Source organism: Anser anser (genome assembly GCF_964211835.1).
Source record: "Anser anser genome assembly, chromosome: 15".
Taxonomy (NCBI): Eukaryota; Metazoa; Chordata; class Aves; order Anseriformes; family Anatidae; genus Anser; species Anser anser.
The window spans coordinates 19,128,072-19,153,583 of record NC_139736.1 but is presented as its reverse complement, the minus strand read 5'-3'; the positions used below and the strand labels follow the sequence as shown (position 1 = coordinate 19,153,583).

General features: G+C 58.7%; 1 long non-coding RNA gene across 1 annotated transcript in view; it reads left to right on the top strand.

The window, feature by feature from the left end:
- The window catches only part of LOC310882080, a 150,157-nt gene that overhangs the window by 57,864 nt on the left and 66,781 nt on the right, over positions 1–25,512 (top strand). The gene's annotated exons all lie outside the window — the stretch shown is intronic.

Here is a 25,512-nt window from a genome sequence, read left to right as displayed (position 1 = left end):
GAGAGTGCACTGGCACCACAGAGAATGCACTTCAGTGAGTCCAGAGAGTGCACTGGCTCCATTGGGGATGCACTGCAGTGAGTCCAGAGAGTGCACTGGCACCAGTAGGGATGCAGTGCAGTGAGTCCAGAGAGTGCACTGGCACCACTGATGATGCAGTACAGTGAGTCCAGTGAGTGCACTGGCACAACAGGGGATGTAGTGCAGTGACTCGACAGAGTGCACTGGAACCACTGGGGATGCAGTGCCGAGAGTCCAGAGAGTGCACTGGCTCCACTGGGGATGCGGTGCCGGAGGTCCAGAGAGTGCTTTGGCACCACTGGGGATGCAGTGCAGTGACTCCAGAGAGTGCACTGGCACCACTGGGGATGCACTGCAGTGAGCCCAGAGAGTGCACTGGCACCACTGGGGATGCGGTGCCGGGAGTCCAGAGAGTGCTTTGGCACCGCTGGGGATGCACTGCAGTTACTCCAGAGAGTGCACAGGCACCACTGGGGATGCAGTGCAGTGAGTCCAGAGAGTGCACTGGCACCACTGGGGATGCACAGCAGTGAGTCCAGAGAGTGCATTGGCACCACTGGGGATGCAGAGCAGTGAGTCCAGAGAGTGCACTGGCACCATTGGAGATGCAGTGCAGTGAGTCCAGAGAGTGCACTGGCACCACTGGGGATGCAGTGCAGTGAGTCCAGAGAGTGCACTGGCACCACTGGGGATGCAGTGCAGTGAGTCCAGAGAGTGCACTGGCACCACTGGGGATGCAGTACAGTGAGTACAGAGAGTGCACTGGCACCATTGGAGATGCAGTGCAGTGAGTCCAGAGAGTGCACTGGCACCACTGGGGATGCAGTACAGTGAGTCCAGAGAGTGCACTGGCACCACTGGGGATGCAGTGCAGTGAGTCCAGAGAGTGCACTGGCACCACTGGGGATGCACAGCAGTGAGTCCAGAGAGTGCACTGGCACCACTGGGGATGCAGTGCAGTGAGTCCAGAGAGTGCACTGGCACCATTGGAGATGCAGTGCAGTGAGTCCAGAGAGTGCACTGGCACCACTGGGGATGCAGTACAGTGAGTCCAGAGACTGCACTGGCACCACTGGGGATGCACAGCAGTGAGTCCAGAGATTGCACTGGCACCACTGGGGATGCACTGCAGTGAGTCCAGAGAGTTCACTGGCACCACTGGAGATGCACTTCAGTGAGTGCAGAGACTGCACTGGCACCACTGGGGATGCAGTGCAGTGAGTCCAGAGAGTGCACTGGCACCACTGGGGATGCACTGCAGTGAGTCCAGAGAGTTCACTGGCACCACTGGAGATGCACTTCAGTGAGTGCAGAGACTGCACTGGCACCACTGGGGATGCACAGCAGTGAGTCCAGAGAGTGCATTGGCACCACTGGGGATGCAGTGCAGTGAGTCCAGAGAGTGCACTGGCACCATTGGAGATGCAGTGCAGTGAGTCCAGAGAGTGCACTGGCACCACTTGGGATGCAGTGCAGTGAGTCCAGAGAGTGCACTTGCACCACTGGGGATGCAGTGCAGTGAGTCCAGAGAGTGCACTGACACCACTGGGGATGCAGTGCAGTGAGTCCAGAGAGTGCACTGGCACCACTGGTGATGCAGTAGAGTGAGTCCAGAGAGTGCACTGGCACCATTGGAGATGCAGTGCAGTGAGTCCAGAGAGTGCACTGGCACCACTGGGGATGCACAGCAGTGAGTCCACAGAGTGCACTGGCACCACTGGGGATGCAGTGCAGTGAGTCCAGAGAGTGCACTGGCACCACTGGGGATGCAGTGCAGTGAGTCCAGAGAGTGCACTGGCACCACTGGGGATGCACAGCAGTGAGTCCACAGAGTGCACTGGCACCACTGGGGATGCAGTGCAGTGAGTCCAGAGAGTGCACTGGCACCACTGGGGATGCAGTGCAGTGAGTCCAGAGAGTGCACTGGCACCACTGGAGATGCACTTCAGTGAGTGCAGAGACTGCACTGGCACCACTGGGGATGCACAGCAGTGAGTCCAGAGAGTGCACTGGCACCACTGGGGATGCACTGCAGTGAGTCCAGAGAGTTCACTGGCACCACTGGAGATGCACTTCAGTGAGTGCAGAGACTGCACTGGCACCACTGGGGTTGCACAGCAGTGAGTCCAGAGAGTGCACTGGCACCACTGGGGATGCAGTGCAGTGAGTCCAGAGAGTGCACTGGCACCACTGGGGATGCAGTAGAGTGAGTCCAGAGAGTGCACTGGCACCACTGGGGATGCACAGCTTTGAGTCCAGAGAGTGCATTGGCACCACTGGGGATGCAGTGCAGTGAGTCCAGAGACTGCACTGGCACCATTGGAGATGCAGTGCAGTGAGTCCAGAGAGTGCACTTGCACCACTGGGGATGCACAGCAGTGAGTCCACAGAGTGCACTGGCACCACTGCGGATGCAGTGCAGTGAGTCCAGAGAGTGCACTGGCACCACTGGGGATGCAGTACAGTGAGTCCAGAGAGTGCACTGGCACCACTGGGGATGCACAGCAGTGAGTCCAGAGAGTGCATTGGCACCACTGGGGATGCAGTGCAGTGAGTCCAGAGAGTGCACTGGCACCATTGGAGATGCAGTGCAGTGAGTCCAGAGAGTGCACTGGCACCACTGGGGATGCAGTGCAGTGAGTCCAGAGAGTGCACTGGCACCACTGGGGATGCACTGTAGTGAGTCCAGAGAGTTCACTGGCACCACTGGAGATGCACTTCAGTGAGTGCAGAGACTGCACTGGCACCACTGGGGATGCAGTGCAGTGAGTCCAGAGAGTGTACTGGCACCACTGGGGATGCACTGCAGTGAGTCCAGAGAGTGCATTGGCACCACTTGGGATGCACTGCAGTGAGTCCAGAGAGTGCACTGGCACCACTGGGGATGCACTGCAGTGAGTCCAGAGAGTGCACTGGCACCACTGGGGATGCAGCGCAGTGAGTCCAGAGAGTGCACTGGCACCACTGGGGATGCCCTGCAGTGAGTCCAGAGAGTGCACTGGCACCACTGAGAATGCACTTCAGTGAGTCCAGAGAGTGCACTGGCTCCATTGGGGATGCACTGCAGTGAGTCCAGAGAGTGCACTGGCACCAGTAGGGATGCAGTGCAGTGAGTCCAGAGAGTGCACTGGCACCACTGATGATGCAGTACAGTGAGTCCAGTGAGTGCACTGGCACAACAGGGGATGTAGTGCAGTGACTCGACAGAGTGCACTGGAACCACTGGGGATGCAGTGCCGCGAGTCCAGAGAGTGCACTGGCTCCACTGGGGATGCGGTGCCGGAGGTCCAGAGAGTGCTTTGGCACCACTGGGGATGCAGTGCAGTGACTCCAGAGAGTGCACTGGCACCACTGGGGATGCACTGCAGTGAGCCCAGAGAGTGCACTGGCACCACTGGGGATGCGGTGCCGGGAGTCCAGAGAGTGCTTTGGCACCGCTGGGGATGCACTGCAGTTACTCCAGAGAGTGCACAGGCACCACTGGGGATGCAGTGCAGTGAGTCCAGAGAGTGCACTGGCACCACTGGGGATGCACAGCAGAGAGTCCAGAGAGTGCATTGGCACCACTGGGGATGCAGAGCAGTGAGTCCAGAGAGTGCACTGGCACCATTGGAGATGCAGTGCAGTGAGTCCAGAGAGTGCACTGGCACCACTGGGGATGCAGTGCAGTGAGTCCAGAGAGTGCACTGGCACCACTGGGGATGCAGTGCAGTGAGTCCAGAGAGTGCACTGGCACCACTGGGGATGCAGTACAGTGAGTACAGAGAGTGCACTGGCACCATTGGAGATGCAGTGCAGTGAGTCCAGAGAGTGCACTGGCACCACTGGGGATGCAGTACAGTGAGTCCAGAGAGTGCACTGGCACCACTGGGGATGCAGTGCAGTGAGTCCAGAGAGTGCACTGGCACCACTGGGGATGCACAGCAGTGAGTCCAGAGAGTGCACTGGCACCACTGGGGATGCAGTGCAGTGAGTCCAGAGAGTGCACTGGCACCATTGGAGATGCAGTGCAGTGAGTCCAGAGAGTGCACTGGCACCACTGGGGATGCAGTACAGTGAGTCCAGAGACTGCACTGGCACCACTGGGGATGCACAGCAGTGAGTCCAGAGATTGCACTGGCACCACTGGGGATGCACTGCAGTGAGTCCAGAGAGTTCACTGGCACCACTGGAGATGCACTTCAGTGAGTGCAGAGACTGCACTGGCACCACTGGGGATGCAGTGCAGTGAGTCCAGAGAGTGCACTGGCACCACTGGGGATGCACTGCAGTGAGTCCAGAGAGTGCACTGGCTCCATTGGGGATGCACTGCAGTGAGTCCAGAGAGTGCACTGGCACCAGTAGGGATGCAGTGCAGTGAGTCCAGAGAGTGCACTGGCACCACTGATGATGCAGTACAGTGAGTCCAGTGAGTGCACTGGCACAACAGGGGATGTAGTGCAGTGACTCGACAGAGTGCACTGGAACCACTGGGGATGCAGTGCCGCGAGTCCAGAGAGTGCACTGGCTCCACTGGGGATGCGGTGCCGGAGGTCCAGAGAGTGCTTTGGCACCACTGGGGATGCAGTGCAGTGACTCCAGAGAGTGCACTGGCACCACTGGGGATGCACTGCAGTGAGCCCAGAGAGTGCACTGGCACCACTGGGGATGCGGTGCCGGGAGTCCAGAGAGTGCTTTGGCACCGCTGGGGATGCACTGCAGTTACTCCAGAGAGTGCACAGGCACCACTGGGGATGCAGTGCAGTGAGTCCAGAGAGTGCACTGGCACCACTGGGGATGCACAGCAGTGAGTCCAGAGAGTGCATTGGCACCACTGGGGATGCAGAGCAGTGAGTCCAGAGAGTGCACTGGCACCATTGGAGATGCAGTGCAGTGAGTCCAGAGAGTGCACTGGCACCACTGGGGATGCAGTGCAGTGAGTCCAGAGAGTGCACTGGCACCACTGGGGATGCAGTGCAGTGAGTCCAGAGAGTGCACTGGCACCACTGGGGATGCAGTACAGTGAGTACAGAGAGTGCACTGGCACCATTGGAGATGCAGTGCAGTGAGTCCAGAGAGTGCACTGGCACCACTGGGGATGCAGTACAGTGAGTCCAGAGAGTGCACTGGCACCACTGGGGATGCAGTGCAGTGAGTCCAGAGAGTGCACTGGCACCACTGGGGATGCACAGCAGTGAGTCCAGAGAGTGCACTGGCACCACTGGGGATGCAGTGCAGTGAGTCCAGAGAGTGCACTGGCACCATTGGAGATGCAGTGCAGTGAGTCCAGAGAGTGCACTGGCACCACTGGGGATGCAGTACAGTGAGTCCAGAGACTGCACTGGCACCACTGGGGATGCACAGCAGTGAGTCCAGAGATTGCACTGGCACCACTGGGGATGCACTGCAGTGAGTCCAGAGAGTTCACTGGCACCACTGGAGATGCACTTCAGTGAGTGCAGAGACTGCACTGGCACCACTGGGGATGCAGTGCAGTGAGTCCAGAGAGTGCACTGGCACCACTGGGGATGCACTGCAGTGAGTCCAGAGAGTTCACTGGCACCACTGGAGATGCACTTCAGTGAGTGCAGAGACTGCACTGGCACCACTGGGGATGCACAGCAGTGAGTCCAGAGAGTGCATTGGCACCACTGGGGATGCAGTGCAGTGAGTCCAGAGAGTGCACTGGCACCATTGGAGATGCAGTGCAGTGAGTCCAGAGAGTGCACTGGCACCACTTGGGATGCAGTGCAGTGAGTCCAGAGAGTGCACTTGCACCACTGGGGATGCAGTGCAGTGAGTCCAGAGAGTGCACTGACACCACTGGGGATGCAGTGCAGTGAGTCCAGAGAGTGCACTGGCACCACTGGTGATGCAGTAGAGTGAGTCCAGAGAGTGCACTGGCACCATTGGAGATGCAGTGCAGTGAGTCCAGAGAGTGCACTGGCACCACTGGGGATGCACAGCAGTGAGTCCACAGAGTGCACTGGCACCACTGGGGATGCAGTGCAGTGAGTCCAGAGAGTGCACTGGCACCACTGGGGATGCACTGTAGTGAGTCCAGAGAGTTCACTGGCACCACTGGAGATGCACTTCAGTGAGTGCAGAGACTGCACTGGCACCACTGGGGATGCAGTGCAGTGAGTCCAGTGAGTGTACTGGCACCACTGGGGATGCACTGCAGTGAGTCCAGAGAGTGCATTGGCACCACTTGGGATGCACTGCAGTGAGTCCAGAGAGTGCACTTGCACCACTGGGGATGCAGTGCAGTGAGTCCAGAGAGTGCACTGGCACCACTGGGGATGCAGTGCAGTGAGTCCAGAGAGTGCACTGGCACCACTGGGGATGCAGTGCAGTGAGTCCAGAGAGTGCACTGGCACCAATGGGGATGCACTTCAGTGAGTCCACAGAGTGCACTTGCACCACTGGGGATGCAGTGCAGTGAGTCCAGAGAGTGCACTGGCACCACTGGGGATGCGGTGCAGTGAGTCCAGAGAGTGCACTGGCACCAATGGGGATGCACAGCAGTGAGTCCACAGAGTGCACTGGCACCACTGGGGATGCACTGCAGTGAGTCCAGAGAGTGCACTGGCACCAGTAGGGATGCAGTGCAGTGAGTCCAGAGAGTGCACTGGCACCACTGATGATGCAGTACAGTGAGTCCAGTGAGTGCACTGGCACAACAGGGGATGTAGTGCAGTGACTCGACAGAGTGCACTGGAACCACTGGGGATGCAGTGCCGCGAGTCCAGAGAGTGCACTGGCTCCACTGGGGATGCGGTGCCGGAGGTCCAGAGAGTGCTTTGGCACCACTGGGGATGCAGTGCAGTGACTCCAGAGAGTGCACTGGCACCACTGGGGATGCACTGCAGTGAGCCCAGAGAGTGCACTGGCACCACTGGGGATGCGGTGCCGGGAGTCCAGAGAGTGCTTTGGCACCGCTGGGGATGCACTGCAGTTACTCCAGAGAGTGCACAGGCACCACTGGGGATGCAGTGCAGTGAGTCCAGAGAGTGCACTGGCACCACTGGGGATGCACAGCAGTGAGTCCAGAGAGTGCATTGGCACCACTGGGGATGCAGAGCAGTGAGTCCAGAGAGTGCACTGGCACCATTGGAGATGCAGTGCAGTGAGTCCAGAGAGTGCACTGGCACCACTGGGGATGCAGTGCAGTGAGTCCAGAGAGTGCACTGGCACCACTGGGGATGCAGTGCAGTGAGTCCAGAGAGTGCACTGGCACCACTGGGGATGCAGTACAGTGAGTACAGAGAGTGCACTGGCACCATTGGAGATGCAGTGCAGTGAGTCCAGAGAGTGCACTGGCACCACTGGGGATGCAGTACAGTGAGTCCAGAGAGTGCACTGGCACCACTGGGGATGCAGTGCAGTGAGTCCAGAGAGTGCACTGGCACCACTGGGGATGCACAGCAGTGAGTCCAGAGAGTGCACTGGCACCACTGGGGATGCAGTGCAGTGAGTCCAGAGAGTGCACTGGCACCATTGGAGATGCAGTGCAGTGAGTCCAGAGAGTGCACTGGCACCACTGGGGATGCAGTACAGTGAGTCCAGAGACTGCACTGGCACCACTGGGGATGCACAGCAGTGAGTCCAGAGATTGCACTGGCACCACTGGGGATGCACTGCAGTGAGTCCAGAGAGTTCACTGGCACCACTGGAGATGCACTTCAGTGAGTGCAGAGACTGCACTGGCACCACTGGGGATGCAGTGCAGTGAGTCCAGAGAGTGCACTGGCACCACTGGGGATGCACTGCAGTGAGTCCAGAGAGTTCACTGGCACCACTGGAGATGCACTTCAGTGAGTGCAGAGACTGCACTGGCACCACTGGGGATGCACAGGAGTGAGTCCAGAGAGTGCATTGGCACCACTGGGGATGCAGTGCAGTGAGTCCAGAGAGTGCACTGGCACCATTGGAGATGCAGTGCAGTGAGTCCAGAGAGTGCACTGGCACCACTTGGGATGCAGTGCAGTGAGTCCAGAGAGTGCACTTGCACCACTGGGGATGCAGTGCAGTGAGTCCAGAGAGTGCACTGACACCACTGGGGATGCAGTGCAGTGAGTCCAGAGAGTGCACTGGCACCACTGGTGATGCAGTAGAGTGAGTCCAGAGAGTGCACTGGCACCATTGGAGATGCAGTGCAGTGAGTCCAGAGAGTGCACTGGCACCACTGGGGATGCACAGCAGTGAGTCCACAGAGTGCACTGGCACCACTGGGGATGCAGTGCAGTGAGTCCAGAGAGTGCACTGGCACCACTGGGGATGCAGTACAGTGAGTCCAGAGAGTGCACTGGCACCACTGGGGATGCACAGCAGTGAGTCCAGAGAGTGCATTGGCACCACTGGGGATGCACTGCAGTGAGTCCAGAGAGTGCACTGGCACCATTGGAGATACAGTGCAGTGAGTCCAGAGAGTGCACTGGCACCACTGGGGATGCAGTGCAGTGAGTCCAGAGAGTGCACTGGCACCACTGGGGATGCACTGTAGTGAGTCCAGAGAGTTCACTGGCACCACTGGAGATGCACTTCAGTGAGTGCAGAGACTGCACTGGCACCACTGGGGATGCAGTGCAGTGAGTCCAGTGAGTGTACTGGCACCACTGGGGATGCACTGCAGTGAGTCCAGAGAGTGCATTGGCACCACTTGGGATGCACTGCAGTGAGTCCAGAGAGTGCACTTGCACCACTGGGGATGCAGTGCAGTGAGTCCAGAGAGTGCACTGGCACCACTGGGGATGCAGTGCAGTGAGTCCAGAGAGTGCACTGGCACCACTGGGGATGCAGTGCAGTGAGTCCAGAGAGTGCACTGGCACCAATGGGGATGCACTTCAGTGAGTCCACAGAGTGCACTTGCACCACTGGGGATGCAGTGCAGTGAGTCCAGAGAGTGCACTGGCACCACTGGGGATGCGGTGCAGTGAGTCCAGAGAGTGCACTGGCACCAATGGGGATGCAGTGAAGTGAGTCCACAGAGTGCACTGGCACCACTGGGGATGCAGTGCAGTGAGTCCAGAGAGTGCACTGGCACCACTGGGGATGCACTGCAGTGAGTCCAGAGAGTGCTCGTGCACCACTGGCGATGCAGTGCAGTGAGTCCAGAGAGTGCACTAGCACCACTGGGGATGCAGTGCAGTCAGTCCAGTGAGTGTACTGGCACCACTGGGGATGCACTGCAGTGAGTCCAGAGAGTGCACTGGCACCACTGAGAATGCACTTCAGTGAGTCCAAAGAGTGCACTGGCACCACTGGGGATGCACTGCAGTGAGTCCACAGAGTGCACTGGCACCACTGGGGATGCAGTGCAGTGAGTCCACAGAGTGCACTGGCACCACTGGGGATGCAGTGCAGTGAGTCCAGAGAGTGCACTGGCTCCACTGGGGATGCAGTGCAGTGAGTCCAGAGAGTGCTCTGGCACCACTGGGGATGCAGTGCAGTGAGTCCACAGAGTGCACTAGCACCACTGGGGATGCAGTGCAGTGAGTCCAGAGAGTGCACTGGCAACACTGGGGATGCACTGCAGTGAGTCCAGAGAGTGCACTGGCACCACTGGGGATGCAGTGCAGTGAGTCCAGAGAGTGCACTGGCACCACTGGGAATGCAGTGCAGTGAGTCCAGAGAGTGCACTGGCACCACTGGGGATGCAGTGCAGTGAGTCCAGAGAGTGCACTGGCACCACTGGGGATGCACTGCAGTGAGTCCAGAGAGTGCACTGGCACCACTGGGGATGCAGTGCAGTGAGTCCAGAGAGTGCACTGGCACCACTGGGGATGCACAGCAGTGAGTCCAGAGAGTGCATTGGCACCACTGGGGATGCAGTGCAGTGAGTCCAGAGAGTGCACTGGCACCATTGGAGATGCAGTGCAGTGAGTCCAGAGAGTGCACTTGCACCACTGGGGATGCACAGCAGTGAGTCCACAGAGTGCACTGCCACCACTGGGGGTGCAGTGCAGTGAGTCCAGAGAGTGCACTGGCACCACTGGGGATGCAGTACAGTGAGTCCAGAGAGTGCACTGGCACCACTGGAGATGCACAGCAGTGAGTCCAGAGAGTGCATTGGCACCACTGGGGATGCAGTGCAGTGAGTCCAGAGAGTGCACTGGCACCATTGGAGATGCAGTGCAGTGAGTCCAGAGAGTGCACTGGCACCACTGGGGATGCAGTGCAGTGAGTCCAGAGAGTGCACTGGCACCACTGGGGATGCAGTGCAGTGAGTCCAGAGAGTGCACTGGCACCACTGGGGATGCAGTGCAGTGAGTCCAGAGTGTGCACTGGCACCACTGGGAATGCAGTGCAGTGAGTCCAGAGATCGCACTGGCACCACGGGGGATGCACTTCAGTGAGTCCAGAGCGTGCACTGGCACCACTGGGGATGCACTGCAGTGAGTCCAGAGAGTGCATTGGCACCACTGGGGATGCAGTGCAGTGAGTCCAGAGACTGCACTGGCACCATTGGAGATGCAGTGCAGTGAGTCCAGAGAGTGCACTTGCACCACTGGGGATGCACAGCAGTGAGTCCACAGAGTGCACTGGCACCACTGGGGATGCAGTGCAGTGAGTCCAGAGAGTGCACTGGCACCACTGGGGATGCAGTACAGTGAGTCCAGAGAGTGCACTGGCACCACTGGGGATGCACAGCAGTGAGTCCAGAGAGTGCATTGGCACCACTGGGGATGCAGTGCAGTGAGTCCAGAGAGTGCACTGGCACCATTGGAGATGCAGTGCAGTGAGTCCAGAGAGTGCACTGGCACCACTGGGGATGCAGTGCAGTGAGTCCAGAGAGTGCACTGGCACCACTGGGGATGCACTGTAGTGAGTCCAGAGAGTTCACTGGCACCACTGGAGATGCACTTCAGTGAGTGCAGAGACTGCACTGGCACCACTGGGGATGCAGTGCAGTGAGTCCAGAGAGTGTACTGGCACCACAGGGGATGCACTGCAGTGAGTCCAGAGAGTGCATTGGCACCACTTGGGATGCACTGCAGTGAGTCCAGAGAGTGCACTGGCACCACTGGGGATGCACTGCAGTGTCCAGAGAGTGCACTGGCACCACTGGGGATGCAGCGCAGTGAGTCCAGAGAGTGCACTGGCACCACTGGGGATGCCCTGCAGTGAGTCCAGAGAGTGCACTGGCACCACAGAAAATGCACTTCAGTGAGTCCAGAGAGTGCACTGGCTCCATTGGGGATGCACTGCAGTGAGTCCAGAGAGTGCACTGGCACCAGTAGGGATGCAGTGCAGTGAGTCCAGAGAGTGCACTGGCACCACTGATGATGCAGTACAGTGAGTCCAGTGAGTGCACTGGCACAACAGGGGATGTAGTGCAGTGACTCGACAGAGTGCACTGGAACCACTGGGGATGCAGTGCCGCGAGTCCAGAGAGTGCACTGGCTCCACTGGGGATGCGGTGCCGGAGGTCCAGAGAGTGCTTTGGCACCACTGGGGATGCAGTGCAGTGACTCCAGAGAGTGCACTGGCACCACTGGGGATGCACTGCAGTGAGCCCAGAGAGTACACTGGCACCACTGGGGATGCGGTGCCGGGAGTCCAGAGAGTGCTTTGGCACCGCTGGGGATGCACTGCAGTTACTCCAGAGAGTGCACAGGCACCACTGGGGATGCAGTGCAGTGAGTCCAGAGAGTGCACTGGCACCACTGGGGATGCACAGCAGTGAGTCCAGAGAGTGCATTGGCACCACTGGGGATGCAGAGCAGTGAGTCCAGAGAGTGCACTGGCACCATTGGAGATGCAGTGCAGTGAGTCCAGAGAGTGCACTGGCACCACTGGGGATGCAGTGCAGTGAGTCCAGAGAGTGCACTGGCACCACTGGGGATGCAGTGCAGTGAGTCCAGAGAGTGCACTGGCACCACTGGGGATGCAGTACAGTGAGTCCAGAGAGTGCACTGGCACCATTGGAGATGCAGTGCAGTGAGTCCAGAGAGTGCACTGGCACCACTGGGGATGCAGTACAGTGAGTCCAGAGAGTGCACTGGCACCACTGGGGATGCAGTGCAGTGAGTCCAGAGAGTGCACTGGCACCACTGGGGATGCACAGCAGTGAGTCCAGAGAGTGCACTGGCACCACTGGGGATGCAGTGCAGTGAGTCCAGAGAGTGCACTGGCACCATTGGAGATGCAGTGCAGTGAGTCCAGAGAGTGCACTGGCACCACTGGGGATGCAGTACAGTGAGTCCAGAGACTGCACTGGCACCACTGGGGATGCACAGCAGTGAGTCCAGAGATTGCACTGGCACCACTGGGGATGCACTGCAGTGAGTCCAGAGAGTTCACTGGCACCACTGGAGATGCACTTCAGTGAGTGCAGAGACTGCACTGGCACCACTGGGGATGCACAGCAGTGAGTCCAGAGAGTGCACTGGCACCACTGGGGATGCACTGCAGTGAGTCCAGAGAGTTCACTGGCACCACTGGAGATGCACTTCAGTGAGTGCAGAGACTGCACTGGCACCACTGGGGATGCACAGCAGTGAGTCCAGAGAGTGCATTGGCACCACTGGGGATGCAGTGCAGTGAGTCCAGAGAGTGCACTGGCACCATTGGAGATGCAGTGCAGTGAGTCCAGAGAGTGCACTGGCACCACTGGGGATGCAGTGCAGTGAGTCCAGAGAGTGCACTTGCACCACTGGGGATGCAGTGCAGTGAGTCCAGAGAGTGCACTGACACCACTGGGGATGCAGTGCAGTGAGTCCAGAGAGTGCACTGGCACCACTGGTGATGCAGTAGAGTGAGTCCAGAGAGTGCACTGGCACCACTGGGGATGCACAGCAGTGAGTCCAGAGAGTGCATTGGCACCACTGGGGATGCAGTGCAGTGAGTCCAGAGACTGCACTGGCACCATTGGAGATGCAGTGCAGTGAGTCCAGAGAGTGCACTGGCACCACTGGGGATGCACAGCAGTGAGTCCAGAGAGTGCACTGGCACCACTGGGGATGCAGTGCAGTGAGTCCAGAGAGTGCACTGGCACCACTGGGGATGCAGTACAGTGAGTCCAGAGAGTGCACTGGCACCACTGGGGATGCACAGCAGTGAGTCCAGAGAGTGCATTGGCACCACTGGGGATGCACTGCAGTGAGTCCAGAGAGTGCACTGGCACCATTGGAGATACAGTGCAGTGAGTCCAGAGAGTGCACTGGCACCACTGGGGATGCAGTGCAGTGAGTCCAGAGAGTGCACTTGCACCACTGGGGATGCACTGTAGTGAGTCCAGAGAGTTCACTGGCACCACTGGAGATGCACTTCAGTGAGTGCAGAGACTGCACTGGCACCACTGGGGATGCAGTGCAGTGAGTCCAGTGAGTGTACTGGCACCACTGGGGATGCACTGCAGTGAGTCCAGAGAGTGCATTGGCACCACTTGGGATGCACTGCAGTGAGTCCAGAGAGTGCACTTGCACCACTGGGGATGCAGTGCAGTGAGTCCAGAGAGTGCACTGGCACCACTGGGGATGCAGTGCAGTGAGTCCAGAGAGTGCACTGGCACCACTGGGGATGCAGTGCAGTGAGTCCAGAGAGTGCACTGGCACCAATGGGGATGCACTTCAGTGAGTCCACAGAGTGCACTTGCACCACTGGGGATGCAGTGCAGTGAGTCCAGAGAGTGCACTGGCACCACTGGGGATGCGGTGCAGTGAGTCCAGAGAGTGCACTGGCACCAATGGGGATGCACAGCAGTGAGTCCACAGAGTGCACTGGCACCACTGGGGATGCAGTGCAGTGAGTCCAGAGAGTGCACTGGCACCACTGGGGATGCACTGCAGTGAGTCCAGAGAGTGCTCGTGCACCACTGGCGATGCAGTGCAGTGAGTCCAGAGAGTGCACTAGCACCACTGGGGATGCAGTGCAGTCAGTCCAGTGAGTGTACTGGCACCACTGGGGATGCAGTGCAGTGAGTCCAGAGAGTGCACTGGCACCACTGAGAATGCACTTCAGTGAGTCCAGAGAGTGCACTGGCACCACTGGGGATGCACTGCAGTGAGTCCAGAGAGTGCACTGGCACCACTGGGGATGCAGTGCAGTGAGTCCACAGAGTGCACTGGCACCACTGGGGATGCAGTGCAGTGAGTCCAGAGAGTGCACTGGCTCCACTGGGGATGCAGTGCAGTGAGTCCAGAGAGTGCTCTGGCACCACTGGGGATGCAGTGCAGTGAGTCCAGAGAGTGCACTGGCACCATTGGAGATGCAGTGCAGTGAGTCCAGAGAGTGCACTGGCACCACTGGGGATGCAGTGCAGTGAGTCCAGAGAGTGCACTGGCACCACTGCGGATGCAGTGCAGTGAGTCCAGAGAGTGCACTGGCACCACTGGGGATGCAGTGCAGTGAGTCCAGAGTGTGCACTGGCACCACTGGGAATGCAGTGCAGTGAGTCCAGAGATCGCACTGGCACCACGGGGGATGCACTTCAGTGAGTCCAGAGAGTGCACTGGCACCACTGGGGATGCAGTGCAGTGAGTCCAGAGAGTGCACTGGCACCACTGGGGATGCACTGCAGTGAGTCCAGAGAGTGCACTGGCACCACTGGGGATGCAGTGCAGTGAGTCCAGAGAGTGCACTGGCACCAGAGGGAATGCACTGCAGTGAGTCCAGAGAGTGCACTGGCACCACTGTGGATGCAGTGCAGTGAGTGCAGGGAGTGCACTGGCACCACTGGGGATGCAGTGCAGTGAGTCCAGAGAGTGCAGTGGCACCACTGGGGATGCACTGCAGTGAGTCCAGAGAGTGCACTGGCACCACTGGGGATGCGGTGCAGTGAGTCCAGAGAGTGCACTGGCACCAATGGGGATGCACAGCAGTGAGTCCACAGAGTGCACTGGCACCACTGGGGATGCAGTACAGTGAGTCCAGAGAGTGCACTGGCACCACTGGGGATGCACTGCAGTGAGTCCAGAGAGTGCTCTTGCACCACTGGCGATGCAGTGCAGTGAGTCCAGAGAGTGCACTAGCACCAGTGGGGATGCAGTGCAGTCAGTCCAGTGAGTGTACTGGCACCACTGGGGATGCACTGCAGTGAGTCCAGAGAGTGCACTGGCACCACTGGGGATGCACTTCAGTGAGTCCAGAGAGTGCACGGGCTCCACTGGGGATGCACTGTAGTGAGTCCACAGAGTGCACTGGCTCCAGTGGGGATGCAGTGCAGTGAGTCCAGAGAGTGCTCTGGTACCACTGGGGATGCAGTGCTGTGAGTCCACAGAGTGCACTAGCACCACTGGGGATGCAGTGCAGTGAGTCCAGAGTGTGCACTGGCACCTCTGGGAATGCAGTGCAGTGAGTCCAGTGAGTGCACTGGCACCACTGGGGATGCAGTGCAGTGAGTGCAGGGAGTGCACTGGCACCACTGGGGATGCAGTGCAGTGAGTCCAGAGAGTGCAGTGGCACCACTGGGGATGCAGTGCAGTGAGTCCAGAGAGTGCACAGGCAGCACTGGGGATGCAGTGCAGTGAGTCCAGAGAGTGCTCTGGCACCACTGGGGATGCAGTGCAGTGAGTCCAGAGAGTGCACTGGCACCACTGGGGATGCAGTGCAGTGAGTCCAGAGAGTGCACTGGCACCACTGGTGATGCACTGCAGTTACTCCAGAGAGTGCACTGGCACCACTGCGGATGCGGTGCGGTGAGTCCAGAGAGAGCACTGGCACCACTGGTGATGCACTGCAGTGAGTCCAGAGAGTGCACTGACACCACTGAGAATGCCCTTCAGTGAGTCCAGAGAGTGCACTGGCACCACTGGGGATGCACTGCAGTGAGTCCACAGAGTGCACTAGCACCACTGGGGATGCAGTGCAGTGAGTCCAGAGAGTGTACTGGCACCACTGGGGATGCACTGCAGTGAGTCCAGAGAGTGCATTGGCACCACTGGGGATGCAGTGCAGTGAGTCCAGAGACTTCACTGGCACCATTGGAGATGCAGTGCACTGAGTCCAGAGAGTGCACTGGCACCACTGGGGATGCAGTGCAGTGAGTCCACAGAGTGCAGTGGCACCACTGGGGATGCAGTGCAGTGAGTCCAGATAGTGCACTGGCACCACTGGGGATGCACTGCAGTGAGTCCAGAGAGTTCACTGGCACCACTGGAGATGCACTTCAGTGAGTGCAGAGACTGCACTGGCACCACTGGGGATGCAGTGCAGTGAGTCCAGTGAGTGTACTGGCACCACTGGGGATGCACTGCAGTGAGTCCAGAGATTGCATTGGCACCACTTGGGATGCACTGCAGTGAGTCCAGAGAGTGCACTTGCACCACTGGGGATGCAGTGCAGTGAGTCCAGAGAGTGCACTGGCACCACTGGGGATGCAGTGCAGTGAGTCCAGAGAGTGCACTGGCACCACTGGGGATGCACAGCAGTGAGTCCAGAGAGTGCACTGGCACCACTGGGGATGCAGTGCAGTGAGTCCAGAGAGTGCACTGGCACCATTGGAGATGCAGTGCAGTGAGTCCAGAGAGTGCACTGGCACCACTGGGGATGCACAGCAGTGAGTCCACAGAGTGCACTGGCACCACTGGGGATGCAGTGCAGTGAGTCCAGAGAGTGCACTGGCACCACTGGGGATGCAGTACAGTGAGTCCAGAGAGTGCACTGGCACCACTGGGGATGCACAGCAGTGAGTCCAGAGAGTGCATTGGCACCACTGGGGATGCACTGCAGTGAGTCCAGAGAGTTCACTGGCACCACTGGAGATGCACTTCAGTGAGTGCTGAGACTGCACTGGCACCACTGGGGATGCACAGCAGTGAGTCCAGAGAGTTCACTGGCACCACTGGAGATGCACTTCAGTGAGTGCAGAGACTGCACTGGCACCATTGGAGATGCAGTGCAGTGAGTCCAGAGAGTGCACTGGCACCACTTGGGATGCACTGCAGTGAGTCCAGAGAGTGCACTTGCACCACTGGGGATGCAGTGCAGTGAGTCCAGAGAGTGCACTGACACCACTGGGGATGCAGTGCAGTGAGTCCAGAGAGTGCACTGGCACCACTGGGGATGCAGTAGAGTGAGTCCAGAGAGTGCACTGGCACCACTGGGGATGCACAGCAGTGAGTCCAGAGAGTGCATTGGCACCACTGGGGATGCAGTGCAGTGAGTCCAGAGACTGCACTGGCACCATTGGAGATGCAGTGCAGTGAGTCCAGAGAGTGCACTTGCACCACTGGGGATGCACAGCAGTGAGTCCACAGAGTGCACTGGCACCACTGGGGATGCAGTGCAGTGAGTCCAGAGAGTGCACTGGCACCACTGGGGATGCAGTACAGTGAGTCCAGAGAGTGCACTGGCACCACTGGGGATGCACAGCAGTGAGTCCAGAGAGTGCATTGGCACCACTGGGGATGCAGTGCAGTGAGTCCAGAGAGTGCACTGGCACCATTGGAGATGCAGTGCAGTGAGTCCAGAGAGTGCACTGGCACCACTGGGGATGCAGTGCAGTGAGTCCAGAGAGTGCACTGGCACCACTGGGGATGCACTGCAGTGAGTCCAGAGAGTTCACTGGCACCACTGGAGATGCACTTCAGTGAGTGCAGAGACTGCACTGGCACCACTGGGGATGCAGTGCAGTGAGTCCAGTGAGTGTACTGGCACCACTGGGGATGCACCGCAGTGAGTCCAGAGAGTGCATTGGCACCACTTGGGATGCACTGCAGTGAGTCCAGAGAGTGCACTTGCACCACAGGGGATGCAGTGCAGTGAGTCCAGAGAGTGCACTGACACCACTGGGGATGCAGTGCAGTGAGTCCAGAGAGTGCACTGGCACCAATGGGGATGCACAGCAGTGAGTCCACAGAGTGCACTGGCACCACTGGGGATGCAGTACAGTGAGTCCAGAGAGTGCATTGGCACCACTGGGGATGCAGTGCAGTGAGTCCAGAGACTGCACTGGCACCATTGGAGATGCAGTGCAGTGAGTCCAGAGAGTGCACTTGCACCACTGGGGATGCACAGCAGTGAGTCCACAGAGTGCACTGGCACCACTGGGGATGCAGTGCAGTGAGTCCAGAGAGTGCACTGGCACCACTGGGGATGCAGTACAGTGAGTCCAGAGAGTGCACTGGCACCACTGGGGATGCACAGCAGTGAGTCCAGAGAGTGCACTGGCACCACTGGGGATGCAGTGCAGTGAGTCCAGAGAGTGCACTGGCACCATTGGAGATGCAGTGCAGTGAGTCCAGAGAGTGCACTGGCACCACTGGGGATGCAGTGCAGTGAGTCCAGAGAGTGCACTGGCACCACTGGGGATGCACTGCAGTGAGTCCAGAGAGTTCACTGGCACCACTGGAGATGCACTTCAGTGAGTGCAGAGACTGCACTGGCACCACTGGGGATGCAGTGCAGTGAGTCCAGTGAGTGTACTGGCACCACTGGGGATGCACTGCAGTGAGTCCAGAGAGTGCATTGGCACCACTTGGGATGCACTTCAGTGAGTCCAGAGAGTGCACTTGCACCACTGGGGATGCAGTGCAGTGAGTCCAGAGAGTGCACTGGCACCACTGGGGATGCAGTGCAGTGAGTCCAGAGAGTGCACTGGCACCAATGGAAATGCACTTCAGTGAGTCCACAGAGTGCACTGGCACCACTGGGGATGCAGTGCAGTGAGTCCAGAGAGTGCACTGGCACCATTGGAGACGCAGTGCAGTGAGTCCAGAGAGTGCACTGGCACCACTGGGGATGCAGTGCAGTGAGTCCAGAGAGTGCACTGGCACCACTGGGGATGCAGTGCAGTGAGTCCAGAGAGTGCACTGGCACCACTGGGGATGCACTGCAGTGAGTCCAGAGAGTTCACTGGCACCACTGGGGATGCACTTCAGTGAGTGCAGAGACTGCACTGGCACCACTGGGGATGCAGTGCAGTGAGTCCAGTGAGTGTACTGGCACCAATGGGGATGCACTGCAGTGAGTCCAGAGAGTGCATTGGCACCACTTGGGATGCACTGCAGTGAGTCCAGAGAGTGCACTTGCACCACTGGGGATGCAGTGCAGTCAGTCCAGAGAGTGCACTGGCACCACTGGGGATGCGGTGCAGTGATTCCAGAGAGTGCACTGGCACCACTGGGGATGCACAGCAGTGAGTCCAGAGAGTGCACTGGCACCACTGGGGATGCAGTGCAGTGAGTCCAGAGAGTGCACTGGCACCACTGGGGATGCACTGCAGTGAGTCCAGAGAGTGCTCTTGCACCACTGGCGATGCAGTGCAGTGAGTCCAGAGAGTGCACTAGCACCACTGGGGATGCAGTGCAGTCAGTCCAGTGAGTGTACTGGCACCACTGGGGATGCACTGCAGTGAGTCCAGAGAGTGCACTGGCACCACTGAGAATGCACTTCAGTGAGTCCAGAGAGTGCACTGGCACCACTGGTGATGCACTGCAGTGAGTCCACAGAGTGCACTGGCACCACGGGGGATGCAGTGCAGTGACTCCAGAGAGTGCACTGGCACCACTGGGGATGCACATCAGTGAGTTCAGAGAGTGCACGGGCTCCACTGGGGATGCACTGCAGTGAGTCCACAGAGTGCACTGGCACCACTGGGGATGCAGTGCAGTGAGTCCAGAGAGTGCACTGGCTCCACTGGGGATGCACTTCAGTGAGTGCAGAGACTGCACTGGCACCACTGGGGATGCAGTGCAGTGAGTCCAGTGAGTGTACTGGCACCACTGGGGATGCACTGCAGTGAGTCTAGAGAGTGCATTGGCACCACTTGGGATGCACTGCAGTGAGTCCAGAGAGTGCACTTGCACCACTGGGGATGCAGTGCAGTGAGTCCAGAGAGTGCACTGGCACCACTGGGGATGCAGTGCAGTGAGTCCAGAGAGTGCACTGGCACCAATGGGGATGCACTTCAGTGAGTCCACAGAGTGCACTGGCACCACTGGGGATGCAGTGCAGTGAGTCCAGAGAGTGCACTGGCACCATTGGAGATGCAGTGCAGTGAGTCCAGAGAGTGCTCTGCTACCACTGGGGATGCAGTGCAGTGAGTCCAGAGAGTGCACTGGCACCACTGGGGATGCAGTGCAGTGAGTCCAGAGAGTGCACTGGCACCACTGGGGATGCACTGCAGTGAGTCCAGAGAGTTTACTGGCACCACTGGGGATGCACTTCAGTGAGTGCAGAGACTGCACTGGCACCACTGGGGATGCAGTGCAGTGAGTCCAGTGAGTGTACTGGCACCAATGGGGATGCACTGCAGTGAGTCCAGAGAGTGCATTGGCACCACTTGGGATGCACTGCAGTGAGTCCAGAGAGTGCACTTGCACCACTGGGGACGCAGTGCAGTGAGTCCAGAGAGTGCACTGGCACCACTGGGGATGCGGTGCAGTGAGTCCAGAGAGTGCACTGGCACCAATGGGGATGCACAGCAGTGAGTCCACAGAGTGCACTGGCACCACTGGGGATGCAGTGCAGTGAGTCCAGAGAGTGCACTGGCACCACTGGGGATGCACTGCAGTGAGTCCAGAGAGTGCTCTTGCACCACTGGCGATGCAGTGCAGTGAGTCCAGAGAGTGCACTAGCACCACTGGGGATGCAGTGCAGTCAGTCCAGTGAGTGTACTGGCACCACTGGGGATGCACTGCAGTGAGTCCAGAGAGTGCACTGGCACCACTGAGAATGCACTTCAGTGAGTCCAGAGAGTGCACTGACACCACTGGTGATGCACTGCAGTGAGTCCACAGAGTGCACTGGCACCACGGGGGATGCAGTGCAGTGACTCCAGAGAGTGCACTGGCACCACTGGGGATGCACATCAGTGAGTTCAGAGAGTGCACGGGCTCCACTGGGGATGCACTGCAGTGAGTCCACAGAGTGCACTGGCACCACTGGGGATGCAGTGCAGTGAGTCCAGAGAGTGCACTGGCTCCACTGGGGATGCAGTGCAGTGAGTCCAGAGAGTGCTCTGGCACCACTGGGGATGCAGTGCAGTGAGTCCACAGAGTGCACTAGCACCACTGGGGATGCACTGCAGTGAGTCCAGAGAGTGCACTGGCACCACTGGGGATGCAGTGCAGTGAGTCCAGAGAGTGCACTGGCACCACTGGGGATGCACAGCAGTGAGTCCAGAGAGTGCATTGGCACCACCGGGGATGCAGTGCAGTGAGTCCAGAGAGTGCACTGGCACCATTGGAGATGCAGTGCAGTGAGTCCAGAGAGTGCACTTGCACCACTGGGGATGCACAGCAGTGAGTCCACAGAGTGCACTGCCACCACTGGGGGTGCAGTGCAGTGAGTCCAGAGAGTGCACTGGCACCACTGGGGATGCAGTACAGTGAGTCCAGAGAGTGCACTGGCACCACTGGGGATGCACAGCAGTGAGTCCAGAGAGTGCATTGGCACCACTGGGGATGCAGTGCAGTGAGTCCAGAGAGTGCACTGGCACCATTGGAGATGCAGTGCAGTGAGTCCAGAGAGTGCACTGGCACCACTGGGGATGCAGTGCAGTGAGTCCAGAGAGTGCACTGGCACCACTGGGGATGCAGTGCAGTGAGTCCAGAGAGTGCACTGGAACCACTGGGGATGCACTGCAGTGAGTCCAGAGAGTTCACTGGCACCACTGGAGATGCACTTCAGTGAGTGCAGAGACTGCACTGGCACCACTGGGGATGCAGTGCAATGAGTCCAGTGAGTGTACTGGCACCACTGGGGATGCACTGTAGTGAGTCCAGAGAGTGCATTGGCACCACCTGGGATGCACTGCAGTGAGTCCAGAGAGTGCACTTGCACCACTGGGGATGCAGTGCAGTGAGTCCAGAGAGTGCACTGACACCACTGGGGATGCAGTGCAGTGAGTCCAGAGAGTGCACTGGCACCAATGGGGATGCACTTCAGTGAGTCCACAGAGTGCACTGGCACCACTGGGGATGCAGTGCAGTGAGTCCAGAGAGTGCACTGGCACCACTGGGGATGCAGTGCAGTGAGTCCAGAGAGTGCACTGGCACCACTGGGGATGCAGTGCAGTGAGTCCAGAGAGTGCACTGGCACCACTGGGGATGCACTGCAGTGAGTCCAGAGAGTTCACTGGCACCACTGGGGATGCACTTCAGTGAGTGCAGAGACTGCACTGGCACCACTGGGGATGCAGTGCAGTGAGTCCAGTGAGTGTACTGGCACCACTTGGGATGCACTGCAGTGAGTCCAGAGAGTGCATTGGCACCACTTGGGATGCACTGCCGTGAGTCCAGAGAGTGCACTTGCACCACTGGAGATGCAGTGCAGTGAGTCCAGAGAGTGCACTGGCACCACTGGGAATGCGGTGCAGTGAGTCCACAGAGTGCACTGGCACCAATGGGGATGCACAGCAGTGAGTCCACAGAGTGCACTGGCACCACTGGGGATGCAGTACAGTGAGTCCAGAGAGTGCACTGGCACCACTGGGGATGCACTGCAGTGAGTCCAGAGAGTGCTCTTGCACCACTGGCGATGCAGTGCAGTGAGTCCAGAGAGTGCACTAGCACCAATGGCGATGCAGTGCAGTCAGTCCAGTGAGTGTACTGGCACCACTGGGGATGCACTGCAGTGAGTGCAGTGCAGAGACTGCACTGGCACCACTGGGGATGCAGTGCAGTGAGTCCAGTGAGTGTACTGGCACCACTGGGGATGCACTGCAGTGAGTCCAGAGAGTGCATTGGCACCACTTGGGATGCACTGCAGTGAGTGCAGTGCAGAGACTGCACTTGCACCACTGGGGATGCAGTGCAGTGAGTCCAGAGAGTGCACTGGCACCACTGGGGATGCAGTGCAGTGAGTCCAGAGAGTGCACTGGCACCAATGGGGATGCACTTCAGTGAGTCCACAGAGTGCACTGGCACCACTGGGGATGCAGTGCAGTGAGTCCAGAGAGTGCACTGGCACCATTGGAGATGCAGTGCAGTGAGTCCAGAGAGTGCACTGGCACCACTGGGGATGCAGTGCAGTGAGTCCAGAGAGTGCACTGGCACCACTGGGGATGCAGTGCAGTGAGTCCAGAGAGTGCACTGGCACCACTGGGGATGCACTGCAGTGAGTCCAGAGAGTTCATTGGCACCACTGGGGATGCACTTCAGTGAGTGCAGAGACTGCACTGGCACCACTGGGGATGCAGTGCAGTGAGTCCAGTGAGTGTACTGGCACCACTGGGGATGCACTGCAGTGAGTCCAGAGAGTGCATTGGCACCACTTGGGATGCACTTCACTGAGTCCAGAGAGTGCACGGGCTCCACTGGGGATGCACTGTAGTGAGTCCACAGAGTGCACTGGCACCACTGGGGATGCAGTGCAGTGAGTCGAGAGAGTGCACTGGCTCCACTGGGGATGCAGTGCAGTGAGTCCAGAGAGTGCTCTGGCACCACTGGGGATGCAGTGCTGTGAGTCCACAGAGTGCACTAGCACCACTGGGGATGCAGTGCAGTGAGTCCAGAGAGTGCACTGGCAACACTGGGGATGCACTGCAGTGAGTCCAGAGAGTGCACTGGCACCACTGGGGATGCAGTGCAGTGAGTCCAGAGTGTGCACTGGCACCACTGGGAATGCAGTGCAGTGAGTCCAGAGATCGCACTGGCACCACGGGGGATGCACTTCAGTGAGTCCAGAGAGTGCACTGGCACCACTGGGGATGCACTGCAGTGAGTCCAGAGAGTGCACTGGCACCACTGGGGATGCACTGCAGTGAGTCCAGAGAGTGCACTGGCACCACTGGGGATGCAGTGCAGTGAGTCCAGAGAGTGCACTGGCACCAGAGGGAATGCACTGCAGTGAGTCCAGTGAGTGCACTGGCACCACTGGCGATGCAGTGCAGTGAGTGCAGGGAGTGCACTGGCACCACTGGGGATGCAGTGCAGTGAGTCCAGAGAGTGCACTGGCTCCACTGGGGATGCAGTGCAGTGAGTCCAGAGAGTGCACAGGCAGCACTGGGGATGCAGTGCAGTGAGTCCAGAGAGTGCTCTGGCACCACTGGGGATGCAGTGCAGTGAGTCCAGAGAGTGCACTGGAACCACTGGGGATGCAGTGCAGTGAGTCCAGAGAGTGCACTGGCACCACTGGTGATGCACTGCAGTTACTCCAGAGAGTGCACTGGCACCACTGGGGATGCGGTGCGGTGAGTCCAGAGAGTGCACTGGCACCACTGGTGATGCACTGCAGTGAGTCCAGAGAGTGCACTGACACCACTGAGAATGCCCTTCAGTGAGTCCAGAGAGTGCACTGGCACCACTGGGGATGTACTGCAGTGAGTCCACAGAGTGCACTAGCACCACTGGGGATGCAGTGCAGTGAGTCCAGAGAGTGTACTGGCACCACTGGGGATGCACTGCAGTGAGTCCAGAGAGTGCACTGGCACCACTGAGAATGCACTTCAGTGAGTCCAGAGAGCGCACTGGCACCACTGGGGATGCAGTGCAGTGAGACCAGAGAGTGCACTGGCACCACTGAGAATGCACTTCAGTGAGCCCAAAGAGTGCACTGGCACCACTGGGGATGCACTGCAGTGAGTCCAGAGAGTGCACTAGCACCACTGGGAATGTAGTGCCGTGAATCCAGTGAGTGCACTGGCACCAGTGGGGATGCACTGCAGTGAGTCCAGAGAGTGCACTGGCACCACTGGGGATGCACTGCAGTGAGCCCAGAGAGTGCACTGGCACCACTGGAGATGCAGTACAGTGAGTCCAGTGAATGCACTGGCAACACTGGGGATGCAGTGCAGTGAGTCCAGAGAGTGCACTGGCACAACTGGGGATGCAGTATAGTGAGTCCAGTGAGTGCACTGGCACCACTGGTGATGCAGTGCAGTGAGTCCAGAGAGTGCACTGCCACCACTGGGGATGCACTTCAGTGAGTCCAGAGAGTGCACTGTCACCACTGATGATGCAGTACAGTGAGTCCAGTGAGTGCACTGGCACCACTGGGGATGTAGTGCAGTGACTCGAGAGAGTGCACTGGCACCACTGGGGATGCAGTGCAGTGACTCCAGAGAGTGCACTGGCACCACTTGGGATGCAGTGCAGTGAGTCCAGAGAGTGCACTGGCACCACTGGGGATGCAGTGCAGTGAGTCCAGAGAGTGCATTGGCACCACTGGGGATGCAGTGCAGTGAGTCCAGAGAGTGCACTGGCACCACTGGGGATGCACTGCAGTGAGTCCACAGAGTGCACTGGTACCACTGGGGATGCAGTGCAGTGAGTCCAGAGAGTGCACTGGCACCACTGGGGATGCAGTGCAGTGAGTCCAGAGAGTGCACTGGCAACACTGGGGATGCACTGCAGTGAGTCCAGAGAGTGCACTGGCACCACTGGGGATGCAGTGCAGTGAGTCCAGAGAGTGCACTGGCAGCACTGGGGATGCAGTGCAGTGAGTCCAGAGAGTGCACTGGCACCACTGGGGATGCACTGCAGTGAGTCCAGAGAGCGCACTGGCACCACTGGGGATGCACTGCAGTGAGTCCACAGAGTGCACTGGCACCACTGAGAATGCACTTCAGTGAGTCCAGAGAGTGCACAAGTACCACTGGGGATGCACTGCAGTGAGTCCAGAGAG